The sequence below is a fragment of the Strix uralensis genome, chromosome 1, assembly GCF_047716275.1.
Source record: "Strix uralensis isolate ZFMK-TIS-50842 chromosome 1, bStrUra1, whole genome shotgun sequence".
Taxonomy (NCBI): Eukaryota; Metazoa; Chordata; class Aves; order Strigiformes; family Strigidae; genus Strix; species Strix uralensis.
In genome coordinates, this window is record NC_133972.1 from 143,397,538 (window position 1) to 143,407,660 (window position 10,123).

Consider the following 10,123-nt stretch of genomic DNA (forward strand, 5'->3'; position numbering starts at 1 on the left):
TACTATACCTCTTCTCTGGGATGATAAGAAAGCTTCTGTCCTACCACCAGGCCTTCTTCTGACAGGAACTAAATTCAAGGTAGAAGAATCTTTTTTCCCTCATGTCCTAAATTATTTCTGTAAATATAATCCTAATCTTTAGTGACATGATTTCACATACTGGAATCAGAAAATATGTTAAATGTTTTTGTAAATTAATTTTCTGTGAAATGTGTTCTAGGGGCCTTTCAACCCTTTTTATCCTAAGGTTTACATCTGGGGATTTTTTTACTTTCTTTTTTTCCAAAATTCCTTTCTCCTTGCCTTCCAGCCGTTAATGTTCATGTAGAAAAAGTAAAACAAGAGAAAGAAATCTTGTCATCAGTCTGAGGCACCTCATTTTCAGTCACACTTCCAGATCCAGTGGGATCATGGTGTGAAGTGGGAAAAGGAAGGAGAAAGGAACAAAGAATCACTTACTTCCCAGGGTGTTGCCATCATCTTTCATTCTGAAAATTTGCCATTTATCACATATACTTGGTCCAAGTTTCCCTTTGTAATCTTCCAATTTAAAACATGTTGCTCTGCACAGCTGTTTCAACTTTGGAGCCCGTTAGTTCATCCAGATTCACAGAATTCGGAGCATTTCTTTAGTTATCAGTAATGTGCTAAGAAGAAATGGAAAGCGCAGTCAGCAGCTTTCCACAGACCTTTGTGAAAGATGAAAAATCTTAGCTTCCCAAAGAGGATATGAGTAGACTACAAAGGTGTAGTCTCAGTGCAAGTCCCCATTCCCTGTGCCCCTGTGCCGCTGCTGGGGAGGAAGTAGAGAAAATCGGGAGTGACGTTGAGCCCCGGAAGAAGGGAGGAGTGGGGTGGAAGGTGTTTTAAGATTTATTTTCTCATTACCCTACTCTGATTTGATTGGTAATAAATTAATCTAATTTCCCCGAGTTGAGTCTGTTTTGCCTGTGAAAGTAATTGGTGAGTGATCTCCCTGTCCTTATCTTGACCCATGAACTTTTCATTATATTTTCTCTCCCCTGTCCGGTTGAGGAGGAGGAGTGATAGAGCAGCTTGGTTGGCGCCTGGCATCCAAGCCAAGGCCAGCCCACCACAATATGGCACATCATCTCCACAATTTTGGGCAAGTGCTGTAGTATTTAAGAAACCTGGTGCCTAATGACTGACCAAGGACAGCATCCCAACCCCTAGCCACCCACTCAGCTGTACAGACAGTTGAAGAAGGTGAAAGCAGTTACATTAAACCCCCTGATTTTTCTAGTTTTCCAGGCAGTGTCTGTTCCAAGCAACTCAAGTAGTCTCCTCCTGCTACAGATCTTGATGTGATTCATACTCTGCCCGTGGCTTCCTTTGAATTTTTTTCACCCAAGAGGGATGGATATGGAACAGCTCCATTAAAGATTATTTCAGTCCTTTTAATCTTGCCTATAAATCAGAAACTGTTGTTCATAACATACGTGTAATTTTCAAAGAGTCCATCATGTTAATTTACCTCAGACTTGCCCTTTAGTGGATCATGTTCCTGGTGTATGACCTGACTATGCAGAGAAGATGAAACATGTCAAGACACACACTGAGCCACTTTCTCACTGGACTGGATACTGAGAATAGGCTTGCTGCCACCATTTCCACATCCGTTGCTTGTCTCTTGATTATGTACTCCTCGCTGTCCCATTTCTGGACCTGGTATAGTGACCCGATGTCCACAGCCACAATGGTCTAAGGAAATACAAAGAAAATCACAAGCGTCCTGTTCATGCTACAGTTATACTTGAGATTACAGTGGCATTTCAGTTCACTCCAGAGAATGGTGCTTCTGTTCTACTGTAACTACAGAAACATACATGTTTGGGTTCATATAACTTAATTTCAGCCATTCAGTAATTAATTAGTCACTTTAGCTAAGTTAGTCCACTCAGCTCCAGCTACAGACAAGGTGCGGTGAGAGAGGCAGATCCAGACCACATATTAACAGTATATATTTTACGGCAGAATGCACCTGGAAGTGAATTTCTCTTTCCATTGGCTACAGAGACAACACAAATGACTATCTTAAAATTAAACCTCCTGCCTGAACAGATTTTGGTCTTGCAGAATCAGGGAGTGATTATTCAACACTCAGAAATGTCCATATGCCCTCCTTGGGTTTCATGCTGCAGATCATTAGCTTAACAGGTTTTGTGTAAAACTGGTGGGCGGTAGTCAGTACTGGCTCAGTTTAATACTTTTATTAAAGATGAAAATAGATATAAAATCCCTGCCAATAAAACCTGTGGATGACACAAAGACTGGCAGAATCATAAATTATGAGACTCGGCTGATAATGCAGCATGAGCTGGACTTCGTAACAGATAAAATGTGTTACAGGATGCATATAAAATGGGATACTGGAAAATGGTAAATTTGTAAAGGATTTTGACCAAACCACAAAGTGTTTACACCAGTCTAACAGTGTGATGACCAGGGCTAATGCAATTCTTGACGGTGTTAAGAGGAGGAATTAATTTTTATGGTATTAAGGATGCTGGATGAAGAGTATAGAACTGCTGCATGCCTTGTACAGGATCAAGAGAAGATTCGTTGAAGAGCTGCACAAATTTTCTGAGGGATGAAAAAATGTCTTTCAGTGAGGGACATACATAACTTGAGTTGTGTATAGAAGCAAAGACTGAGAAGGAAGCTGAACACAGTATAATCATCTTGCCTTCACTGCAGATACATGGCAAATAGATACTATTATATTTGATATAGCTCCTTATTCTAAGGCATAACAAGAGCCTGTATCTGAAAGCCGAAACTGGACAAATTGAAATAGAATTGAGGTACACTCCCTGAGCGAGTAAGATTAATAAAGCCTGACAGAAATTCTCTGTATCTTGTTTCCAAGTCAGTACCAGTTATTTTTCATCATCATCATGCCTCTGGAAGATATTTTTTAGTCAAATTAAAATTATCTATTCCACTTGCAGGCACTACTGTGTGAAGTTGAATGATTTAGGAAATAAAGAAGTCTGACCAGATTAATATACTAACTTCTATGGACCTAATGCAGAAAACACACCACTCATGGTTTTCTTAAAATCCCTCGTCCTGTTTGTTCCTGGGTATGGAATATCTATTTCCATTTCATTATTTTTTCCAAAAGCAGTTGGGTTTCACAAATATTCTTGCAGATAATCTGCATGTCTTTTATTGTTATTCTGGAAATATGGCAAATTTAGTGGAAACATTTAATTCTTACCTTAGTTTTACAGTCACGTGGTGTGATTTCATTGAACTCCTCACCCAGTGTGAAGGAGATTGTGATGCTTTAAAGGCACTTTTTGTTTTGATGGTGATCACATGCCTTTCCGCACTAATTATCGTGCCAGGTTTGGCTAGCCTGCCCAGTTTCCTTGAGGATAAAGCCACTTAAAAAAAGAAAACAAAAAGAAAGAAAAAAATTCAGATTGTGTTATCTCTGCCAGAAACCTAAGCAAAATCTTGGGGAACTGAATGTCTTGTAAAGAGAGAAGTGGCACTGATGGGAAATGCAAACATTTGACAGCATGTGGTCTTGAAGAGCTCTTAGCATCTGCAGTATTTAATTTCCTACTGAGGATAGGATGTGATGTATCATCTATTAAAGTGAGTGGCTCTTGTTTGCTAAGCAGGAGAGACATTTTCCATCGTTATCAGGTCGCTGCATCCCTCTGCTGTCTTTTACAACTGCCTTAGAAATGCTTTGTAAGCATACATATCTATGCTCATGTTATATGCATATGCTATATGCATGTTGAACTGTCGCACCGACACTGCACTTGAAAGCAGAATGCACTTCTCTTCACAAGGGTAAAGGCATATATTAAACCATCTCCATAATATGAATTATTGCTAAGAGCAATAGTGCTTTCTCCTTTTCACCTTTTCTGGTTGGATAAAACATTACTAGTAACTGAGCACTAATTGGGGAACTGAACACAAATAAGGCTACATGTTTTTGGCACATGTCCTGGCTCTGTGAAGAAAACCAGGTGCATAATAACACTCAGAGCTGTAGGGTTTTTGCCCACCAGCTCCATTTACTGCCAAAGCTGCTCGTGACCAGACAAGCTGAAATACAAAATTCAAACATCCCACCAGCATCAAAACCAAGGAGAGAGGCAGACTGACTCACTCCTGTAGCAGTACTCTTCCAGAGTCTGGAGATAACTTCATGCTGTTCTTTAAATTGATAAATGAAGAATGAAAATCATGTAGCACCTCCGCTGGTTGAATCTTGTTAAACTCTCCTGAGATGCTGCTTACAAGAGAAGGTGAATCTGCAGAACATATTGTTGCTGTATGGTATTCCCCTGCACCTTTCAATCAACCCATCCCATTTCATAACAAAATGAGAAAGGTTCATAAAAGTTTAGCATAATAGTCAATCTTGTGTCAGAGAAGCCAGAGTTTCACATGGATTTGGTGCTCAGAAAAAAATGACAATGGTTGTAGAAGCCAAAAGTGCTGAGAAACAGCAAAATACAGTGTCCTGCTAATTCCTGCGGAGATACCAACTGAGCTATTGCCAGGTCGCCTGATGTTAAAAGACATAGGAAACCTTATCCTGAACTTGCATGCCACCTGCCTGGGTGGTCCAAAGCTGAAAAAAGCCAAAGTCACTACATGCACCACATGCTGTAGACACAGAGGTGTGAATGTTGCCTGACAAGGACGCTGTATGTGACCACTCTGCCTGCAGACTGGAGGGTGTTCGTACCTGCAAAGAAGTGCTGTCAGACCAGCAGTATGTTGTACAAATAGCTGCAGCACGTGCTTGTATCAACCTGGCCATGCACCTGCACAATCAAAACTTCTCCCAAGCTGATTGAGCATGAACCACAAGCCTGAAGGAAACATCCAGGAATTCCCAGAGCTGCTAGTAGACTGAGCAAGCCGAAACAACTCCACTTGATCAATCTCATGAAAAATATTTGCAAGGTTCATAGCTCTGTGCCCATTGTGGAAAGCTCTTAGGAATCTACTCCAGAGACTGGCCTGCCACAGCTGCTTTTTATTTCTTTCCAGCATTGGCTTTTCAAAAGTGGGAGATGGGTAATAATATAATGTGTAATATATAATTTCTGCTATGGTAAGTGCCATTATGTCTGTTGTTTGATGAGGTCTTTTGCTGAGCGTTGCTAGTGCATTCTGAACTCTATCTGGCTGGCTTGCCTAGTGCTGGATAAAGATGTCTTAGAGACAATGGTTTTGCAAGTATTTTTTATGCAAACATTAACAATTTTACAGTTCATAAAAACTGAGCCAAAATGATCTCTTCAGACTTCATGTTTTACAAAGACGAGTCTGAAGGAAGGACCATCACAAGCAAATCTTACTTGAAGTCTCCTGGGGGTGGGGGGTGGGGTGTGTGTCTGTTATACCTCTAGGAAAGCAAAGATTTTCAAGAATGATTAATGTAAAGTGGTTGTGTGCTTAAGATGGGGCAGTTCAGTGTTCAGGAAACACCTACCAGAACCAGATGGATTTGGGAAATTATTATTGAACGGGCATATCTCGGGGTAGAAAAAGTGAGATAAGCTGTAAATGTCTTGATATTAGATTGCAAGGGCATTGCAGAAGAGGCAAAAACCAACAACAAACCTCCCAAAAGTAATTTACTTATTTCTAGCAGCTCCAGAACAAGTGCCTCCGCTCTTATCTTCCATGTCTTCTTCCAAATGTTGGCTTTTTTGAAAGTGTTCTTGGTATTTAAATGGATTTTTATTAAAACATTTCTTTGCTTTCTAGATGCAGAATCTTGTCCTTTTGATTAGGCTCTTGAATTAATTCTTCTCATGGGAAACAAACATTACCATTAAGATATTAAGACCTAGCTTATCTTTTAACACTATTTCTGTGATAAAGATACCATCTTTAGCAGAATTGCTTGAGTTAGAAGGCTGACAGGTGGGTTATTAGTAAGTGGATGTAATAGCAGAGACTTGATATTGTTTTGCAAGTGAAGCAGATTACCCAGGCAGTTTCCTCACAAAATAGGTTACCCCCTGCAGTTTCATTTCCAGCCTTTGCCCAGTCTATTATTCCTTCTTCCCCTTCAGGATATTCTGTGTCTTCATAGTTATTGCCTTCTAATTCATGCAAATAAGATAGTGAATTATTTCATCCCTTCTCTCCTATCCCTATTTCTCTTATTTCTATTTTTAAATGTTGTTAATAATTTTTAAAGATAGTATCATATATATACTCACATATATGTTTATATATACTATACATACATATATATGCATATACATGTGTGTGTGTGCATATAAAAATATATTAAAAACTGTGTCTCATCTAGTTCTTTAATATATTATTCAAATTTTTCACAGGAGGTTGATCTCAGGTTCCCAAAAGATGATCAATCTCCTTTCTGGATGTGGTGAAGGGCTGCTTCTGAAGGATAAAAAGAAACAACTGTTTTACTAGCACAAGCCATTTGCAGTCTGTCCCTAAGTGTCCCTACATGTGTGACACACAGAAAACAGCACTTTCTAGTGTGTGATGACACATGCCACTTATCCAAGACTGATGGAAAAAAGTGCCTCAGAAGCCAACCCACAAGCACTTCACTTTCACATCTCAGTCTTCACCCCACAACATTTCATTTTTCCCATTAACAATTCAGGAGGGTGAAACAGCCTAGCTGAGCCTGAATAAAAGCAGCAGCAAAACCAAACACAAGCAGGAGTGGATCTGCTTCCCACTCCTCCGCTCTGTTCTCAAAGGCATCAGGAGTCAAGTCTAGGTAGGCAGTTCTGCAGTTTTGGAGGGAGGCTGATGATGCTGGTGTGGCTTCCCAGAGGCAATGGATATTCAGTGCTCCAGTCCTTGGCTGAACATCAGCAATAGGCAGGAAACACCAGAGGGAGGGAGTGAAGGTCACCTTGGGAGATATAGGGATACATAGTAAATCCGAGTTGAATATGTGGCAGATAAAGGCTTAAGGCTAGTTTACAGTGATGCCAAAGAAAAAGGTAGAAGAAGAAATGAGAGTTAAGAAGAAGATAAGAATTTGTGGGTTTGAGAAGTTGATTCTACAGTGACAAAAGACTATTTCTGGACCCTCTGAAGACAAAGGAGTGAAAGGTCTGGGGTAACTGAGGAGGAAGAGATTGCAGTTGAAAAGGAGGGGAGGAGATTCAGGGATCTGCTAGAAGTAGAGAAGAGATGAGATCGCTTCTGGATGTTGACAGCAAACAGAAAAGAAAATAACACAAGTATGAAGAGCTCTGCTCAAATAGCCTGAGTGGTTGGGGGAAACCTGCCAAATGCAGTTTCAAATATCCAGAGAAGAAACAGGAGTTGGGAGTTACGCAGGCAGGATTCAAGGGCTTCTCTGCATAGCTGCTGGAGATGCTGTTGTCAAGGGCCAAAAGCTGTACATATGTTTAAATATTAACCCAACAATTGCCCCTGTCTTTTGCTGGTGCTATATGTTTTTGATCTGGGTTTTGAGCCTGTTCCTCCATTACAGCATATGAGGGCTGGAGCTGGGAAATCCTACTAATGCCACTGTTCACTGCAAAGTGGGGAGACCACATCATAAAGCAGTTTTCAGCGTCTCAGCAGGTCCCACCATGTTGCCTGGCCGTACCCTGCCCTGTGTATCACAGTGCTTTCTAGTGTTGCCTTATTTGCAATAGCCAGCGAGAAGGTGAGCAATGCAAACTCTGAATAAGATTCCTATAGAGAAAGTGAAGGAAAAATAAATTTGCTGGGTAGAGGGGTGTGCTGAAAACCTCATTTGTGCTTTCTATTGCTTAGGTCCTTCCTTGGTGTTAGAAGCCGCAGCTTGTTCTGTGATCCTTTACCATCACCATGATTGTTTTTCCAACTAGTTCACTTACTGTAGGTCATCTGGCACATAGCATTTTAAAATCAATTCATGTTTAACACCTGCTGGATGAAAATAAAGGAATTGACCAATTAATTTTTCTAGAATTTGACAAAAACCTTTGTGTTTTTGGAGTGGCTTATTCCAATAGGGAGGTAATATCTTTAATTAAATCAACTAAAATCATTGAGAACAAAGACAGACACACTTTACTCACATGAGACTTTTCTTCAGATCTGAAATGGATGTAACGGTCTGGAAAACTAAGGTTGGGTTGGAAACAAAAAGTTTTCCTCAAAGGAATTTCTTGCTGCTGTCTTGCTGTATTTATCACACTACCTTTTTTTCCCTGCATGTTACCTTCAGCCTCCATAGTTGTTTATAATCACACAGAACAGTTGAAACCTACTGTTTTCTTGGGTGTCACCTTGAAGTGTTTTTTGACAGGCCAAACCTGTCACTGTGTAAAATCTGGTGTGATATCCTGGGTGAATGTGGCCCACCACCTTGGAAGTTTAGGAAGCTGTGTTAGACCCATGCCTGGGGAGAGGGAGGATGGGTGGCCCCCTACTCAATCCACTGTGCAATGTGAGGACACCCGGACACCCGCACAGGGCTTGTCCCCAAAGCAATAGGGTGTGATGTAAGCAACAGGGAGCAATGTAAGCAATTACAACTACTAATACAGATTAACACTTCCTACTGAAAGACTATTGCCCTGTGATTCTCTGTGAAAGGACTTGGGAAACTCAAGTGCACTGAAGATTAATCCCAGTGTGATGCATCCCACCACAGCTGATACTGGGCAATTTTTCAAGCAACCAATGTGTTATTTCTGGTGGTCAGCTCTCCATGCCCTTACCATTTCCCTAATCTTCTTTTCACTAAATCCCATTCTAAACAATTACTTAAGAGAGAAAGTGGTACTGGGTAAAGCAGGATTAAAATACTGATCTTCTCAATGAGCTGAGACTCAGAAAAATGAAGGTATCTCATAAATATGAAAGTCACTGAGGCTTAGATTTACTTTTACTGAATAGGATTAAAAAGAATTTGACAACCCGCTAATGTTTTGCCTAAGGCTTTCCTCCCCAACACCCTACCCTGGACAATCACATAACATAAGGAACTGCAAAAACCTATTGAAGAAATTCAAGAGTACTCTGAGTCTGAAGTTTTAAATTAATCCTTGACTGGGGAGGGAGTGAAAGTCATGGACTTTGCATATAAAAAACACTGAATATTGCCCAGTAGTGGATAAAGCTTTGTGATGTGGTGAAAACTTGTTATTCAAGAAGACACTCTTCAAACAGCAGTTTTATCATCCGTAGGGCATAACAGTCCAAATACTGCTTCCCACACCTTCACAAGACATGTGCAGTTTGCCCTTGAGAACATACATGGAAAAATATGCACACCTTCCAGTACCTGATGGGAGTCTTACATGTGCAGGCAGGGCTGGCTGATAAAATTCTTACATGTGCCAGCAAGGCTGGGAGATGCTGCCACAGCATTTTCTTTCTGGGGAAACTAAGTTTTTTTAAAATGCATCAGGTGCCTTGCTAAGAAAAGCAATTCAAGCTATGTGCCAAAGCTCTGACAGGAATTGATGATGAAAATAACCTGTATTCGGGTGGCTTCACCTTTGGTGAGTCCAACTGTGCTCTGGAAGTCTTGCACTGATATGAAGACTGACCAGCTGTGAATTAAACCAAAAAAGGGGGGTGAAAAATTTTTAAAAAGTTCATTACGGTTTATCTTCTCTAGCAAAACAAGATTTATCATGCTGTGAGCAACAATAGAGCAAACATGTCTTGCCTTCACAGGAGATGTGCAATTCTGTTATAACTCAGATGCTGATGCTTTCTGCTACTCAGTTTATTTTTCTCAATATCAGTTATTCTGTAGTATCATAACCTGGTTTTGCAAAGCATCCAAAACCAGTCAAAGCATGATAATAATTAATCTAACTTTTCTTATAGCTTTCTTTAAAAAATTTTTTTCTAAGAAACGTGACCGGTTTCTGAGTCCATCAGTTTTGGTGATATTCCCCATAGTATCTGCACAGTATATCTCTACTCCGCTATCAGTGTTGTCAGTTGATGGGTTTAACTGCATCTCTCAACACTAAATAGTTTCCTTCAAGTCCCATAGAAGACAGAGGCTTTAATTTAAAATCTGAGTTTCTAGCTCCGATGACTACAAAAAAAAGCCCTGAAATGTGCACTCAATACGAAATAACACCTAATTTATTGATTC